Here is a 19,707-nt window from a genome sequence, read left to right on the forward strand (position 1 = left end):
AGGCACAGCAACAGCAACAGACCCACAACTTGCTGGATAGGCTAAAGTCCTTTTATAATTTTTAGCAACAACAGTCTTGTATTTCAAGAAGGAAATTTGTCAGGCAATATTTTGATTGACTTAAAGGACCTTTCAATCATTAAATCTGCATTATCCCCTTTCCATACGGTTTTCAAATTTCCTTTTTAACAAGAAAATATTTATTTCTGAGACACCAGACCAAAAATGGTAACAAATAGCTGGAAACTTCTTTCAAACCTTCAATGGCTGGTATACAACTTCAAGTGCATCAAATATAGAAAATCCAGCTTGTAGATGTCAGATGTCAAATCACCACAAATTTATTGCAGCCTGACTTATGAAATTCTATGATATGTAATGAAAGGACTATGAAATTCTATGATATGTGATTGTGCTCAGATTTGAGTAGCTTCTACTCCAATGTATCAAGTTCAAATGCTAATATGGCTGGAAAGAACAAATTAAATCCTCAAATGCAAATAATCAGCAATTATGAAACCCTAGTGTGCCAAGTATACTTAGATCTGAATCAAAATCATCTTGTAACCATCTGAAAACTGATTTTATTTGATTTGCAACTGCCTGAACAATTTCACTGACTGTTGTGAATTAGAAAAATTGTTTTTGAGCAATAGGAAATTATTTATAGAATCACAAGAGACCTTAGTTGCTGATCCAAGTCTGTCTCATTTTCTTGAGTAAAATGGTTGTAGTGTCATGGATCATATAACTAAGCAATTACTCGCAGGACTCACAATTGCAAGTTAAAATTGGCAACATTTTATTTGCAGAAAATAATGGCCATTAGTTATTGCGAAAACTCATCACAAATATACATGAAAGAATTATGTAAACTCGAAAAAAAACTCACATTAGAGTTTGAATTACCCAAATAAAACTAATAAAGTGTAACATGATTTCATCATTTGAAATTCTGTGTTTTTGGATGTTATGAACTTGACTATTGAGGCTTTGACCATTTTAAAATGTCATGACTAAGATGCTTTTACAAATGGATAAAGTGCACGATTTAAGTATTTTTTCATTTTCTAGTTTTCCAAGCCTATCAATCAAGAGTTTCCAAGTTGTTACATCCCGATTTTTAACCTAACTTGAAATATAACGGTTGAGGTTCACATGAAGTCAGTTGACAATTTAATTTGTTATATCTGGCGAAATGGTAAGATAGTTAGTCATTATGATTTCAAGTGAAGATGACATGTTAGTTGATCGTTAATCACGAATTCATGGAATTAAGAAGATGGTTAACCCTTGTGATTATTTAAATATTTTATTATGATAATATAATTTAACGGTGGAGAATTTCCTTGTAGGGAGCATGTCAGTGGGTTGGAAGCATTGCCAGAAAATAATTAGGCAGGAGTGTTGATGCGAGTTTTGTATCACTTACATAACATATTAGGATTTGAAAATTTGATACAGGATATCAAACATACAACTCCTCTCTTGAAAAGTTAATGCTCATGCGACATAACTCCAATGTTCCTTACACCGTTGGATACTCGCTCAGTTTTATCGATGTGATTTGCTGGTAATCACATAGGCGGCCTTACGCTATTCATTCAAGGATGACTTGGACTTTGGTGGAATGAAAGTGATGGTGACTCAGTTTGTGAAATGTGCGGAGGCAGATAATGTTGATGGTCACGATGATGGAGGGTGTGTCTGCCGATGATGATGTTGATGGGAAAGCGATGGTTGTGGAAGGTAAATGGATGAGTTCTATCACTTGATCTACTCTAACTTGCTTCTCTAAGCTTCGACTACCCAGCTACTTACTATTCTACTCCTACTCCTATGAATGGAAGGTTAGCAAATGGACGGGGATTGAACCTAATGAGAGCTGACCAGCGGCCTCACTTCCACAAGTGTAATGATTGAAAAGAATAATAGACTAGTTTACCACACAAAGCTTCCCAACCAGCCGCTAGGATGCTAGTGGCCTAGTATTGATCCCTATCAAACATTTACCAATGCTACCATACAACTATCCATCTACTTTAACTTCACTTAAACAACTTCAAATGCAACCAACTTAAAACAACTTGAAAGAAAATCTAACTAAGTGGAAGTAGAAAACATGCAATAACACCCAATGTTCTTGATCAACATGCCAATCGTAACAATGAAAAAGAGAGCATTTTGGTATTATCTTCGCAACAATTTTTCCAACCACTTTACAAATGAGAGCAAATGGCCTTTTATAGGGGCTAGAAATACAACGGACGGTGGAGATTAAAACAAGATCAACGATCTAGATTAGATCCTCAAAACCCTAATTAGGGTTTCCACCCCATCGGCCAATGAGAAGCTGCCACCTCATCAATGGACCAATGAAAAAAGTGGCAACCAATGAGAAGGCACCAAAATGGTGGCCAATTAGAAATAAACACTTGTCCTATTCTAGAAGAAAGGGGAAATTTGCCACTTGGGCTTACATCAAATGATCTTCTAATATAAATCTTCCCTCTTCTTTCATTTTCTTAGCTAAGGAAATGAACTTAGCTAGCCTTTCGTTAACTTCGTCCATAAGAGGACAAGGTGTGTGTGCTTCGCCTTGAGTTCTGCTGTCTTTGCCACGCTGTTCACTGCTTGTAGTATTTTTTTCATGATCCTTCTCATATTCTTTTGCAAATCTAATAAAAGCGCTGAGAGAGGGAAGGGTGCCCAAATGCTTTTTCTTGATAGCAACCTTTCCTAACTCATCCAACCTCGATCCAAAATTTGTCTCATTGACATCCTCTTCTCTGATATCTTCAAAATCAAGTGGTCACAGTGGAAGTGTCGATGCCTAGGCCGTGATGTGCAATTTTCTTTTGTATATCCTTTTATTGTACCACCATTGGTATTGGTTATTCGCCTCATTTTCGAGAAGAAGGGAGTTTTGGGCATCATATCCTCTTTGTCTTTCTTAGTGTTCGCCCACTTGGGATTCTTACTTGCACTATCATCCTCCATGCTCGTCGCCCTATTACGGGATGGTAGAGTGGTGGACCAAAAGGCAAGAAGAACCAAACGGAGCAATCCTTAGCCTAGAACGAAAGATGGATATCTCAGCTTAAGCACTCCTCGCAACTCTAAATGATTTGAAATTACCTCTACCTATAGCCAAGGGGGATTGTCCTTCCTTTAGTTTGTCCCTCATCCGTATCATGTCCACTGTACAGATATTAGTGTCGGTTATTCACTTCATTTTCGAGAAGAAGGAAGTATTGGGCGTCATATCCTCTTTGTCTTTCTTAGTGTTCGCCTGCTTGGGATTCTTACTTGCACTATCATCCTCCATGCTGGTCGCCCTATTACGGGATGGTAGAGTGGTGGACCAAAAGGCAAGAAGAACCAAGTGGAGCAATCCTTAGCCTAGAACAAAAGATGGATATCTCAGCTTAAGCACTCCTCGCAACTCTAAATGATTTGAAATTCACCTTAACCGATAAACTTACAGCGACTTTTCGGAACCTAGGATATGACTTTCAAGAAGTTCAAATCCCTTTGCAAATCAAGAATTTACCATGCAATTCACCTCCAAATAAAATTACCCAACCTAGGGCAAAAATTGCAGCCTCTTGAAAAAAATCAGAATTTTATCCTCCACAAATTTTGGCTCCCACAAAATTCGGCCCCCACAAATTTCGCCTTCCACAAAAGTCGGCTCCCACAAATTTTGCTCAAGTTTGGAAAAAAATCTGCTCCACAAAATTTGCCCACATGGAGAGGAAGAAATGATTTGTGAAAATGAAATGGGGAGGAGACTCCCTTTATAGCCAATTTTCTTTCTCCATAAAGCTGGCCTACATGGTCTAGGAGAAATCAAAAAACAAAAATTAAATTCAAGTTAAGGCCCACAATTAAATACTTAGCTTAAAAAAATTAATTTTGCCAAAAAGAAAATTGCACTTTTAAATTTACCAATTAGCTCCAATTGCAAAACGAAATTAAATGGTGCCTTGAGGGTGTTAAATATTTCCATTTAATGAGGATTTAGTAATTAATACGTCATTAAAATTGTATTTTGGCTAACCAAAAGTCATTTTTCAATAATAAATTACTAAATTCATTAAAAACTTAAAAGTTTTCAAGGCAAATTAATCCAATTAAAGTCAATTTTTTGCAATTTTCTACCAAATCGATTTTGCCAAGCTAAAAATTAAAAAATTAAAATTTAAAATTGCATTTAGAACCAAAAATTGATTTTTTGCAATTTTCCACATTTCAACAAAATTAAAAAATTTTCACCAAAAAAAAATTTGAGATTTTCCAAAAACTTAAGTCTAAAAAAATTTCTCTTTTGAAAATTATCCAAATTTACAGAGTCAAAACCAAATTTTCAAAAGAAAACGTCTAAGTACAAAATTCACAACTTTATCCTGCCAAGTTGAAATTAAATTAGAGAATTATTCGGCCTAGGGACAAAATTGATAGCTCTGGAAAATCAAGTTAAGAAAACCGGGTGAAAATAAGCTAAGCCTCCCCATATCTGTCCTGAAGGTGCCAAGGCGTGAAATTTTTTAAAACTCAAAATTGTTGGACAATCCAAAAATTTGCCAAGGCGATTAGAAAAAAGGGGGTCCCCAAAAATTTTGGGGCGATGGTGTGAAAACCTCACAACAAGGAGCATCACCATCACTGAGTAGATGGGTAGAGGACCTAGCGACTTGGAACAGAATATATTTGCGGGACCCGCATGAGTTATTTAATAAATAATTTAATGAATATAATTGAGTTGAAATATAAAACGTATCTTAAAGGATTTTAATTTATCTTTCGTCATATTATTTTTTATATGTGCATATAATATAAAATTGATTTGGCATCATTATAATTTAATAATTTAAATAAGTGAAGATAATAATGTTCAAAATATAATAATGTTTGAATTATAATATTCAAGCTATAATTTTTCAACTTTATTGTCCAACCTTTTATTTATATTTCCTTCTTATTCTTTCCCTCTTATTTTCCTTCTTTTTTAAAAATTTGATTTGAATGGCATTCGAAAAGTTTTCTTGTAACTGTTGGAAACCGATGAACCAAGTTATTCTTTTATATTAAAGTCTCATGATTGTATAGGCTATCCATCTTTTCCCTCTCTGATTTTCAGTGGCTATCGGCTCTCTTTGTTGAAGGAGGAATTGAGTATGCTTTTCAGATTTTATTCTCTACCCTCTGCAACCCATACTGTCTCCATGTTTTCATAATCGTGGCTCTAAGCAAGGAACGAAGTCTTTCTTCCTGCCGCAAGGGTTCTAGAGCAGACAGAGTGTCACGTAAGGCTTTATTGAATTTGTTTTTAATTCTCTTCCACTTACTATGTCTGTGTGAATCCCTGATTACCATAAGAATCGAATAGTGGAACCATTGAACCATGTCTTGATTCCTATCATACTGCTATGCCGGCTGTGAGCCTTGATTATCATATGAAACCAATCGAACCTTGAAGGAATTTATATTTTATTTTCCATACCAGTTGTGTATCTGTTTGTATAATATTCATATATTGAAACCAATATAAATACAGACTGAATCGTGGTGGACGGTAATAGATTTCTAGTTTTTGGAAACTGTCTTTATATCATAGATGTTTCTTTATTCATAAGTGTATTAATCATGTATATAAGATATGGAAATGCAATGATAACTTTGAACAACTAATTCAGCTCAGAATGTAGTACATTCATTCATACCATGCAAAAATGAAAATATTATCATGAATCTAGCACCAAGGAAATTCTTTGGCAATGATGCCAATTTAGGTGAAGAGGTGTTAAGCAATATAGTGGATATAAACTCGTGAGTGCCTTGGAATCACTGACATGGTAGCCTGAAATGTTGAGGAGGTGTAAAGAGTCTGCACAAACAATTCACGTGATACTTGCTAAGTCCAATCTAATACTTGTTTAATCTTTCTTTACTCTCATTTCTCATTGTTGTACCAAAAGTTAGTGCTCTGCTTTATACATTTACCTTAATGATAGTTCATGACAGTACAATGCTAATTTTATCATGAGTGCATCAGTTCTTGTTAATGTCATGCTATGTAGACGATTTCCAACTCTAGGTAAAGTATTGTAAATCTTGATTTGTTTTTCACTAAGTATAATATCTATTTTAGTTAGTACATAATGATAGGTCAGAGAATGAATCAAATATGTTCCAACTCTTTTCTTTTCTGATTGGATATCCATCCTTAACCGGTTAGGCATAATAGTTGAGAACTATATATACTATAGTTGTTGGCTTCTTGAAGTACATAAGAGATCAATCTTCAAGTATCCTTGAGAATGCATCATCTATGAATTCAAATAGTAGTGTTTGAAAACCTAATTGTTTAAGTGAATCATCATCAATGCACATGCTATCACAATTTTCTGAACAAATTCATAATACTTTTAACACCGAGGAATTCACCGGCAGTGAAGCCATGAAATGGTGAAGAGGTGGAATTAATCTGCAAGAACGTGGAAGAGAAATCAGTTACGATTAAATTAATTAATTAAACATTCAATTTTGAAATCTTTAAGGATCATAATTATGAAATCACAAAGTGTAAAATGCTGGATGTATATAATCTTCTTGAATAATTGACAGAGTTGTCTCCTTTTAGAATTCCGAATACTTGGGATTCACCTAGCTGTGTAGCCAAGGAGATGGGCGATGAGGTGAGAGAAAGGAATCATCAATAATATAAATCAGTATTAGATATGACATAACAACGTTTATCATTTTAATGAATTTATTAATAATTCATGCATATTCCTATTGTTGTGATCTCCTCCCTCCAAGTCGTATGGTGAGTTAAATACCAAGATGCCTAGTAGATGGCAAGATGACCCTTGTCTATTCCGGGTAGGGAGGGCCTTTCTTGTTAGAGATCGTGAGGGGATAAGATTTGGTCCAAGGTTGGGTGGTTAAGCCCCTGACAATGTTTCACCTCTCCCAAAGATGTTAGTCATGAGTCATACAAAGATAAGCTATGCAGTCAATTGTTTAACGGAAATAGGTATTATCACTTTTATTTATGAGGAGGTAAGATTAAATTCATATATTTCATTGTTGTTATTTTACACCTAGATATAAGAGATAGATTCATGGATTGCTTTTCATTTATATGAATATCGAATATAAGTATATTTCTAATATTGAGATACTGTCATAGTTAAGTAATCGAAAGGAAAGGAATTTGAAGCCCTAATTGATTGAGTGATAGCGGGAACCCTAACTGATATAACAATATCAGAAGCCCTAATTGAATTTGTGGTAGTAGAAACCCTATTTGAATCAGTGATATCAGAAGCCCTAATTGAATCTGTGGTAGCAGAAGCCCTATTTGAATTAGTGGTATTAGAAGCCCTAATTGAATGCATGGTAGCGAAAGCCCTATTTGATTCAGTGGTAGTCGAAGCCCTAATTGAATCCGTGGGAAAGCCCTATTTGAATCAGTGGTATCAGAAGCCCTAAATGAACCGATGGTAAACGATGCCCTAATTGTTACAATGGTATGCGATGCCCTAATTTGAAATATAGTGGGTACTTAATTATTGTCATCATCATGTGATTTTGAGATAGCGGTTTTAAGATGATAGTCATGTGAAATTGTTATAGTGTATTTGTGGACTAACCTAGGTGGTTGCAGAAGCATCCCTAGTTTGATTTCGATCTTAGTTTTCTGAGGTATGTGGTTTTCAATTTCTGTAGTAATTTCATTTGATGGTATTTCAAGTTTATAGTTAAGAAATTTTGTCTAATTGATTTTAACAGTAAATCTTATTCACATGAACATGAATGATAAAACTGTCTTCCTATGAAATGAAGTAATAACTATATTCTTTGAGTATGATAGATGTTAATTTAGACCCAAGAAACCAGATGTTACACAAGTTCCCGATTTTATCTCCACTTATAGTTATAAAAGCATCATTGCAAAACACTCTAAAGTTCTAGAAATAGGAAGTACTTGGTATCACATAAAAAAAAATGATAGAATTGGGAAAATGAGATGTAGTGTGATGGTTTGTGTGGTCATGAAAGCCTTAATTTGCACTAACTGGTAGGCACTTTGACCCCTCGACCTTGTTTTGCATCTCAACAAAGAGCAATACCCCGTGACAACGTTGGGAATCCACACCAAAAACCCGTGAAGGGCTCCTCCTAGATCCCCACAAGGGGATCTACACCACAATCTTGATAAAGGCTCCCTGTAGACCCTTGTGAGGGGACTGCCCCTCAACTCCCAAACCACCATCTTATTGCCATCTCCAAATATAGGCCCTTGGTCCCCCCATTCTCAAGACTGTGTCAACTAGTTTCATCAATCCTCACCTTCATTCAGATGGATCATGGATTTGAAAAGAAATGCATAAATGATTAAAGTTATTTTTGTTAGTTGTCTTTCACTAGGCTTGATTTTCATTTATCAATTTCTTAAAAATATAGCAACTACAAGTAGGATACTTGGCCAGTAAAGACTTATATTTCAGCGATATGGATTGAACTCTAATTTTGATTTATATAAAAAGGAAATCAATAATTTGTATTTTTAAGATTTTCTAATGTTCAATAAATTTTCAAGATTTTTGTGAATCTTGAGTTTAAAGTTTTTGGGTCATCCGAGTTCTTATCTAGTCCAAGCTTTTGACTATAGGAAAAGCAACTTCCATGCACCAAAAGAACCCTACAAATAGCAATATTGGTGGTCAAATATGATTGAACTAATATTGTAACACTAGCAATGATCCTCCAGTAGGATCACCTAATTCCCAAAAATGCCTTGAAAATCCCAATAAGGATGGGTCAAGCCCTAAATAGGATTCATCAGCCTTAAATAACAGAAATTATGATAGTTGCCAGAAAATAAACCTTTCCATCACTTTCCATAATGATGGTGCATGCCTAAAAAAGAAACAATGATGAGAAAATTCAACAAATCAAACTCCTATGGCTAGTGCAGCAACTTCAGAAACAAATCATGACACATATCATGCAAAATATGTCCAACCAAACCCTCAAACAATGATAAATGACTATGGCCAACTCATCCAAGGGTGGAAAACAAGATCCAACATAGCTTGACGATGAAATAAATACAAATTATCCTGAATATTAGCAATGAAACCTCCAAAATCATGACAATAAGATTTGGTTGCAAGTATTAATCATTCCAAATCTGAAGCTGATCAAAATCAGCTCACATGCAACTCCTTGATGGAACTGCTCTGAAGTGAATGAGAGATTTTGTACAGAAGGCTTTAAATTCTTGAAACATCTCTTTGCAAATATGATGGTAATTTGTGATGCTTAAATCAATCCTAGCAATCTCATACAAGGCTCCAAAATTAGTCACTGAGTCTAATTTCCATAGCAATTTAAAAATACTTTTAATTTTGATTTTACTTAATGTAATGTCCCATTGTTAGTCAATGTCAACTAACCAAGATTAGTCTATCACCACATGCTCATAGACTAATAGGATGAATAGAAGACCCATAAGTAAGTTGGTTCCCTCTTGCTTCAAATATCATAATCGCATGGATTGGAGGGTATCAAAGCATTATTTTATTATATTATAAAAACGGTGGTTAAGCTAAATTAATATTTAACTCAAATAATGGGCATCAAAAGTGAACTATATATTCAAGTCACCTAATATCTTACAGAGAATATGGTCACCCTAGGAGGGAGAAAGTGGACTTGCAAATAATTAACAAATGACTTATCTTGGGTACTGTTTTAAGGAGAGAGAAAAAGGTAATAATGAGACATTACAAGTTTAAATAGAACCTGTGTTACACAAGGGTGCGTCCCCAAGTTTCAGTCCTCTATGAAGCATCCCAAAAAAGCGTTTGCTGCAACCCACCCTCCCCATCCTCATCCATGTCCCCATCCCTGAAATGTTGTGGAACAAGCTAAAAACTAACACAAGTGAATGTTTTTGGCAATAAAGTAGAAGCAAATCCAAGTGGGCTTTGACATAAACTAATGGTTCCAAGTTGACACTAAGTTGAATCTATGTTTCATGCATGCATCAAAGTGTTGGAGTTGCAGGATTATTTTGTCTCAAACCATAATTGTATTACATGAAGGGGGAATGTTGGTGTAAATTCATTATTGTATTATGTTGCTTGTTTGACATACCTGTTATTCGACAACTATCCCTAATAACTATTATTTGATAGCTGTCCACAATGGACTGCAAATAACATTGTATAATGTCTCCTTGATGCTATTGAATACATATATCAAATACTTATCTATTTTATCATCTCTAACAAAAGGTTGTGACTCTTTTGAAAGGCATAGAGGATGAAGGGTTGTGACTCTCTTGAAAGGTTGCAATAATGAAAGGTTAACTCTCCCATCATGAACATATAATAGGAGGGAAAGTCTTTTGTTAAAGATATAGTAGAAGGGATCATCATAAGGAAGATAATCATAGTCAGTTTTGTTATGAAACATAAGACAGTTCTGATCTGTATAGAGGGAGTAGAAATTAAGGAATGATTAGCGAAAGAAGAAGAGGAAAGTAATTTCCAAAGGAGCATAAATGATGGAAGGTTGTGACCCTTTCAAAGGGTGGTAATTGTGAAAAGGAATGACTACTGAAGAGGGCACACATGGTGAAGAAATTTTATTTCTCTCATGCAAGATATAAAGGGGGAAGAAGGATCAATATGGAATGGAATTGGAAACTTATCTTTTTTATTTAATCCATAAGGATCAATATTTAATAGGAGAAATTTGGGTTGCAATTCTCAGTCACATCTTTTCTAGATTGAACTTTTTCCTCACAACTACTTAGCAATGATTAGATCTCATTGCTAGATATCTAGTCACTGCCTTCATAATCCCTCAGATCTCTATTGCTACCTGTTAGAAATATAAACAATTAATATCCACCTCTTGCCATAGCTATTAGAAGCTAGAGTTGTCGCTGCACCAAAATATCGACGTGTCAATGCCCTATACAACTACGGGACTTATAGAATACAAGAAGCGACTAAGCCATGTCACAAATCTCGAAGGGGAACACAAAGAGATTTGAACTTGTAACCAAGCTCTGATACCACTTGTTACAAGCTAGAGTTGTCGTTGCACCAAAGACCAACCTGTCAATGCTCGATACAACCACTAGACTTCTAGAACACAGAAGGTGATTAAGTCATGTCACAAATCTCGAAGGGGAACATTAGCGGGTTAGTCCAACAAAAACATCATACCCTGATTCTAATATATATTTCCACATGACCCAAAATCACTTGTCCTTTTAAAGTGGAATATCTTTCATAGACATAAGTGCTAACCAAGTTGTGTGAAGCAAAAAACGACTCCACTAGATGAGATGTCTAAAATGAAAATATATTCTTAGGTCAAAAGATTGCAAGTAAACTTGCAACAAAGAATATAACCATTTCCACATAACCCATAATATATCTGAAATAAATAAGCAATTGAAATCGACATGCAAGAGAATAAACAACATACCCACAAAAAAATTGTGACACAAGATATACCCTAGGAAACCCTCATTGAGGGAAAAAACCCAGCTTCCAAAAGCATCCATCACCATGTATTATTCACCATTGCAATACAACCATGGAAGTCTTCAAAGCCATAGCCACTACTAAGCAATCCATGTGAATAAGCATGAATCCACACATCCCATGCCATGCTTCCAACCTTCACAAATGCTCCCTTGGCTAACCTGTCAAGCCTTGTCCCACTCGACTCTTTCCTTTTTTGCCTTTTGTCTTGTCTCTACACTACCCTTGTGGCTCCTTATATAGTAGCAAGTCCCACAAAACCACCGAGTGGTATTACATAAACCATGTGCTACCTAACCTATTGACCCTACATTTAATATTGAAAATTTATTTTCTTTTCCCCAATATTAAATAATTTCATCAAATATTATCACAATGTTACAATACAACTCATCAAGTATATCCCATGGGAATCTTTCCATGTTGCACATCCATCTAGGTGCTCCTAGGTGCAATATTACATAATAAAATAAAATAATACAATATAAAAATATTATGCAATGTGTACAACACCCATAATCTCAACAAAGATATGTATTATAATCATGCATTATTCCATCCTATTATGAATTTGGTTATTGTCGACTCTTCATGCAATCCAATGCAAATACAAAGCTTTAGATACAAAATTCTAAATGTTTTGATAAAGATGCAATAATCTTCTCTAATATGCAAAATCAAGTATATCATCACAAAATCCTTTGCTAAATATACTGGAGGTCAACAAGATTAAGCAACTCATGATGTAGTTGCAAGTGAATTTCTCAAACAAAAAATAACTTTTGATCCAAATAGAGTGAAGCACAACTTTCCCCTCAGTAGACGAAATGGAAAATTCACTTGATCAATTTGCAAATCTGGCTACTTCAAATCTAATGCATATTGTCAGTGCCAAACAAATCCTCAAAACATAATCCTTTGGGCGTGTGAAAACTACATAAAGATTCAAATATCTACAATTAAACTTGCATCACATCCAAAGAACTATGTATTCCATAAAAAATTATAGACAATGAATATGCAAGTGGGATGAGACTTGTCATCCCTATGTCTTGAAAGCCACTGCGAAAGATGAAGTTGAGATTCCTTTGAAAGAAATTGCTACACATCAAATAAGCTTTCATTAAGCTCCACATAGGATATTTATGCCTTTCAACAGTTACCAATGGTGCCTCTCATATGTTCCACACCAAGAAAAACATCCATTAGCATCTTATCTTTAACATATGCTACCTTGAGAATAGAAGATTTTTTTGTCACAATTAAGTCTCCAAAATCTTTTCCTAGTCTAATGGCACGATAGATGACCTTTCACATTATTATCACTAGGTGCATAATTGATTATGCTTTGATATCATCTTTCTTTTTTTATTGTATGTATGATAGTTGACAAGAAAGGAAGTTTTCATTCTTCTTATATAGCTATCAATGGAGCCCCTTCACCACGGGTCACCACTCTTCAAATGAGGCCCTAGTAATTATATTATAATATATAATTTTTTTGATAGGTGATTATTTATTATTAATATTATTAAAATCAAATAATATTGTGTTAAGTTCGAGTGGACTTGAACACAAGACCTCCCAAATAAGAGGCTCACAACTTACCCTTATTATATTATTATAATAGTTATCTTATAAAATTAATTATATATCAATTTATATAATTAATATATAATTATATTATCTCAATAAATATAATTGGTATATTATCAAACAATAATAATTATTATAATATAATCAATTTAATAATAATATAACAATACACTTGGGGAGGAAATCCGCAAGGGTTATGTTGATGAAATGGATACCAAAATATATAGCATTATCCCATTTATCAAGTGGATGGGAAAGGTGGACAAAGATGAATATAAATTGAACATTTTGTATCAATGAGAAGAGATCAAGGCTGAAATTAGACGCCATAAATATGAGTTGAATGTTGCAATGACGGCGTTGCAGGAGGTGTCACAGTGACCAAGATCCTAGGTAGCCATGTAGGATGAGCTTGAGTAGGGTGATAGCATTACAATTTTCAATGCCAAGGGTTTGGTCTTGTTTTGCAATGTTTTGAATCAGGGTTTTTTGTTTATAATGTTTAGACTGTTTAGAAGTTGATGGCAATCATTTTTGTTACATTGGGGCTACTATTTTATGTATAGATATAATTGTAATGGTGATAGTTGAAAACATCTATTGCAGTAAGTTGATACTCTTTAGGGGTGATAGGTGTTATGAACTAAGGGGAAGGTCTTAGTTGGAAACATGGTTTTGTCATGTAAATGTGCAAAGCTTATATGGTTTGTTATGCAACAATGAAGATATCATGTAGACTTCTAATACATTAATAAAAATATATAATATTATCGATCAAAAAATAATAATATAACAGTATAATAATTATCTTATCAATTTCATTATTATATCACAATAGGAATATAGTTATAGCTATCTCTTTTCTTTTGGAGGAGGGGTGTGCTCTTAGTTGGAAAGAGATCATCTATGAATCTAACTCACAGATTAAGATTGTTGAATGAGGCAAGTGGAGGGAACAAATTGGCAATTAGCCTTGGTGATTAATCAGATTTTGAGATTGAGTAGATTTTTTGTCCCTTGAAAATGGGACTAGGTGTCAACATGATAAGTCAAACTAAGGAATAATGCCACCATATATCGACTTCGATATGATAATGGAGAGAAAAGCAAAACATAAACACATAGTCAAACAACATATCATTATCAACTATAAGTCGACAACATATCGACTAGGACCCTAGGTCAAACAATATATCGACTTCAAGTCTCTCAAACTAACCATCAACATATATAATCTCTAGTCGAGGTCCATTGAACCAGTCCACTAAATCAAAGTGTCAAAGAAATCCTACAAAATAGGAGTTGTACAAGGTGAGTCATAACATCCTTCCCTAGTAGGAAGATTTTCATATACATCAAAAAGATCACACCTTGCACAAGGAAATATATACATAGAAATGAAGCACATAATGTCGGCAAAAAAAGAAGTAAAAGAAGGATTTATGTACATCCTTTGCATTCTCCAAAAAATGCTAATCATCAAGAAGGGTAGATTCCTCGAGCCCTATAGACTGATCCACTATCCTCGGACCTTGAACCATCTAACTGTGGCCTTTTTCAGAGTATTGTTAGTGTTGTTTATTCTAATCATTTAGACCATGCATTGCCATTTTACAGAGAAAATGTGCCATCTTTAGCCTCAATGGTCCATTTGTTTTGCAAGTCAGCTCTTTTTTGTATCATTTTTAGGGTTGACATCGACTATTGCTACTTCATGTGCTCCTCGTGATTTTTGACCATCATATTAGTTCTCCTTTTTTGTTGCCGGTGGCTCACTTTTTTGGCTCAAGGTTGCTGCTCATTAATGGTCACCTAGAGTTTTTGCTCATTTGCTAGGGTTTTGACCCTTCATTTAAACACAAATAATTATTTGATTGCCAATTTCTTGTAGGTTTGTTGAGATCTCAGCTAGGTCGTCCTTAAAAAAATTGGGTACTTCAATTTTTAGACCTTAAATTTTGTCATAATCCTTGCCTAATCTGATAAGAAAATGTAAACTTGTGCTGATGGAATTTTAGTTGTTAAATTCCGATATCACTAAAAAGAAATTTGACTCTAGAACATACAACAATAGGACTAAAGAAGTGCATACAAAGTGAAAACTTAGAAAATAACAACACTTGAATTTTATACTATTCTCCAATTGCAGTAGACTTGTACAATGATTTACCTATCTTGAATCATGGGGAATAATTACTGAACGAACTCATACAAGCCTATTTATGTTTAGAATACTAATGCATGGTTTACAATCACAAACAAAGCAATAAATAGAACCTGTGTAACTGCAGCTGGCTAGGAGTCTGTATTGCTTGTTTTGGTGTGCTCTTTAATGGCCTCAGTTCTGGAAATGGAGACCGTAGGCCCTGGTTATCACTGGGAGGAAAGGTTCCATAGCTGAAAATTCCTTCTACATTGCCCAACTTATTCTATGTGATGTCTCTTCCACTCGTTTACTATATCTATGATGTAGATGCCATCAGCTCACACACTACCACTACTCGTCCACTTGTTAACAAGTCATGATAGCACTCTCCAGTCTCACGATGTCACTATGGTTAGTCAAACCTTTAGACGACTACCTCATTGCATACCATAATATCATGGGTGACTGCTACTGTTGACTGGTCTATTTAGAACTTAATCCAATGTGGATGTTTTAGGAGCTACCGGCTGGTTGCCTACTCCCTTGTTTGATACTCCTACACTTTATCTCCAATCACCACTGTTACTACCGATTAATCCCACTACTGTTAACTCCACTGTGATTTGCTTACTGTTGAGCTGCTCATGTCCATCCTATATTGGCACTGATTTATGGCTAATCTCCCAATATTTTCCAGAATGCACAAATGCTAAAGTTTGTTGTTAACTTACTTCTTGAAGACGGATGTGACGTCTATTAATGCTCTCCACTTCTGAAACAAACTCCAATGAGAGGCTGGGTTTTCGTCCACCTTCTCAACTTATCCCAAGGGGTTTTGTCCTCGAGAATAATCCAGTCACATTTAAGAAACTTCTTGTACTTTATCAATATAATATATCATGCCCAAATCCCAATGTAGCTCCATGCTTTTATAACCTCAAAATGAGGGAAGACACAAACGACCGGGTAATGTGGGATAAAATGCCAATTTCTTCTTTTAGTCACTTAAGTTACTTTATAGCTTTTATAATAACATTAGAATATTTAAGTAAATCACTTAAGTCACTTGAACTTTAATATCTCTTGCAATACTTGTTTGATTGCCATGTTGTCTGAAATAGGAATCTCTCCTCATAATTCCCCATGTGACCAAATACAATTTCTAAAAATAGAAAGGGTCCATCTCTATTACTATTGACTTACTATACATAGTATGGCAAATGGAGTCCAAATGATATTGAATGAAGGCCAAATCCATAAATCGCTAAATGTTGGAGATGAATCAATCCTCAGAAGACCCTCTAATCATCCTCATTAGCCTATGAGGATCCAATATTAGGCTAATCCCCGAAATTTTGATGTTCGCAACAAATGGGGACATTATAGTCTTCCCTTCCCGAGATTGCTTGCCCTCAAGCAATCCAACAATCATAGTGAACTCCAACCTTAACTAGATCCCAAATGAAGTAGTACGTGACACCCCTGTTAACATGGAACCAACTGCATACCACCAACATCATTAGGACCAACAATATATCTGTAGTATAGCACTCAAAACTTGTGTTAATGATGTAGGAGTTAGAATATCACTAGCAGAATCCCCCACAAGAAATATCTTCATCCTGGTTCTTATCCATATAATATAAACTAGACTAGAATCCTGATCAACAATCCCTTGAAGAGATGTAGCTATAGGAGAACCATAAGCACTCATGCTAACTGTATCAACCATAGGTGTAGCCAAGTCAAAATCTATGGACACAAGAACATTACCAACCGCCACAATGCAAAATTGAATCTTTACAGATGGTGAAAATTGAGACCAACTCCACTCAAGTGAGTGATCAACATCAACCTCGAACAACGGATTTTCATAAGACAATGTTGCATCAATGTCAAACGTAGGATTATCCATTAAGTGGACATCAACACTTTGTTGATCGATAGTATAACATGACTCTATCACTGCATCGCTCACCTCATCAACAATAACAAGTGTACTATCATCAGAGCACTGTAATGTCCCCTTTCAGGACATCTATTTATTTTGCTTTTTATTCGTATGATTCTTATAATAACTCTAACTCCCCCCTCTTTTCATTATTTGATATCCTATATATATGTGTATCTCCAAGAGTCATGCCCTTTCATTATTAATATTAATTATATCAATAAGATAATTATATTATATATTATTATATTAAATATGATTATATATTATATTAATTATATAAATCATATTCCTTGTAATTAATAATACTATTTTTAATAAGTAATTAAGATGTAATTGTCAATAGTTGATTTATGTGTATATATATTAATTATTTATATTTAATAATATAGTATTTTAATATCTAATATATATTAAGTATATATATTGTATACATGTATAGTTATATGATAATATTTATGATAATTTATATTTTCAATTTATATACATTATTAATCATTTTAATAATATATAATACTTATTTATTATTAAATTATATATCAAAATGGTGATATCACAATCCTCCCCTCTCGAATTTGCTTGTCCTCAAGCAATTGATTTGATCCTCATTAATTCAGTCTAGATTCATTCTCTTTCCTGCATATGTGTTAGACACTTTGCAAAGTAAACATGTTAGTATATAATAGCATGTACAAGAACATATAAATGAAGACACAAAGTAGACACATTAATGCATGAAGACACGATGCAAACACGAGGTAGACACACGAATGCATGAAGACACAATTAATGCATGAAGACACGATGTAGACACATAGTATACATGTTATATTCCTGTTTGCAATTTGAAATAAGAAAAAGGTAGGAAACATTTTACCACTTTGATCATGAATGTCGTGCTCCTTTCCCCTGTCTCAAAATCAAAAGTTCTTGAAGATGCATATTTTAAATAACTTTTCTATAGCTAGTACTATAGTAGGGTGTATCATTCCATAGTGGATGGTAGATTTACTACTGCTCGCGGTTGGACATACTCAACTTGGGGCTCCCTCAAATTTTTAATCCATATTGGGATTCTCTCGCCCCAACATGAGCGATTTACTCCTCCCCCTGTGCACACCCCCTACCCACTAGGAACATGCTTAATTTTGACGTGGATGGTAGATTTACTGCTTCTTGAGGTTGGACACATTGAGCTTGGGGCTCCTTTAGATCTTTATCCATATTAAGATTTTCTTTTGCCCCAACGCGACTAATTTACTCCTCCCCCTGTGCACACTCCCCACCCACTATGTACATGTTTAGTTTCATTATGGATTGAAGGTTTATTGCTGCTCAAGTTTGGACATACTCAGCTTGGGGCTCCTTCAGTTCTTAAAATCCATATTGGGATTCCTATGCCCCAACGCGACCAATTTACTCCTCGCCCTCTGCACACTCCCTATCCATCATGAATTTAAACACAAGTATTTTGAATAATGTCTCCTTTTGAGATCCAAAAGGGATTTCTATCCACTTTTCTTAGAGTTTTATCTTTCACTTTAAGTAGAGAATTAGTTTAGATATGTTTCACAAACATTACGCCCACATATATATAATTATATATAATCATGATGTACAATACATCAAAATTATTATTCCAATAATTTATAATTTTGATTGATAAATTATCATACAATTCTAAAATATAAGTGTAATACAAAATTAGTGAAATTGAAGTACTTATTTCAAATAAATAACTAACAAGTAACATCTCATAATTCTTAAAATATAAGAAAATCCATTATATACACTTACCTCATTAAATCATTAACATACCTTCGTTCTAATTTCTCCTTAGTGGCATTATATAAATACGCACATTATTTGGGGTCTGGGTTTTGTAACAGTCAAAGACCATTTGCACTGCTGACTTGGTGGAGTCATTACATTAAAAATCCCCATTCTCCTTCAATATCCATGTATCTCTACGTTGTTTCCACTTTATACCTTGGTCGGTACGTGGTATGACCATCTTTATTAATGCACATGTCTGAAAATGGGATCAAATGCCATGTACTTCCCTTTTGGTGATTATATATTCTTTATACATTCCCTTCATACTTTATATCTTTTACATGCCTGAATGGTTTACCCATTTTCTTCTAACATGCTATTAGGTGCGTATGACTTGTTCTCTTGAGCTTCAGCACATCGGTACTTGGGTGACATGGCTTGAATAACACCTATTATCACTTTGTTTGTATTATCTATCTATCCTTCGATATTCTTGTTATTTGTCATTATTTTTCCCTTATCCCTTTGCTTGTGGGTTTTTATTGGTTGTTGCTCCCATCTTTGTCCAATTGATGGTGCCTAATTGTAATGTCCCATAATATATATTTTATAAGATATATTTTTGAGTGGTGTGCTGTTAATCTGAAGTATATGTGGGA

At 34.5% G+C, this 19,707-nt stretch overlaps 1 protein-coding gene across 4 annotated transcripts in view; it reads right to left on the reverse strand.

Annotated features, from left to right (window-relative positions):
- The window catches only part of LOC149564183 (zinc protease PQQL-like), a 244,349-nt gene that overhangs the window by 117,458 nt on the left and 107,184 nt on the right, over positions 1–19,707 (reverse strand). The gene's annotated exons all lie outside the window — the stretch shown is intronic.

This window comes from Cupressus sempervirens, chromosome 4, assembly GCF_028749045.1.
Source record: "Cupressus sempervirens isolate cs-2001-9-10 chromosome 4, ASM2874904v1, whole genome shotgun sequence".
NCBI lineage: Eukaryota > Viridiplantae > Streptophyta > Pinopsida > Cupressales > Cupressaceae > Cupressus > Cupressus sempervirens.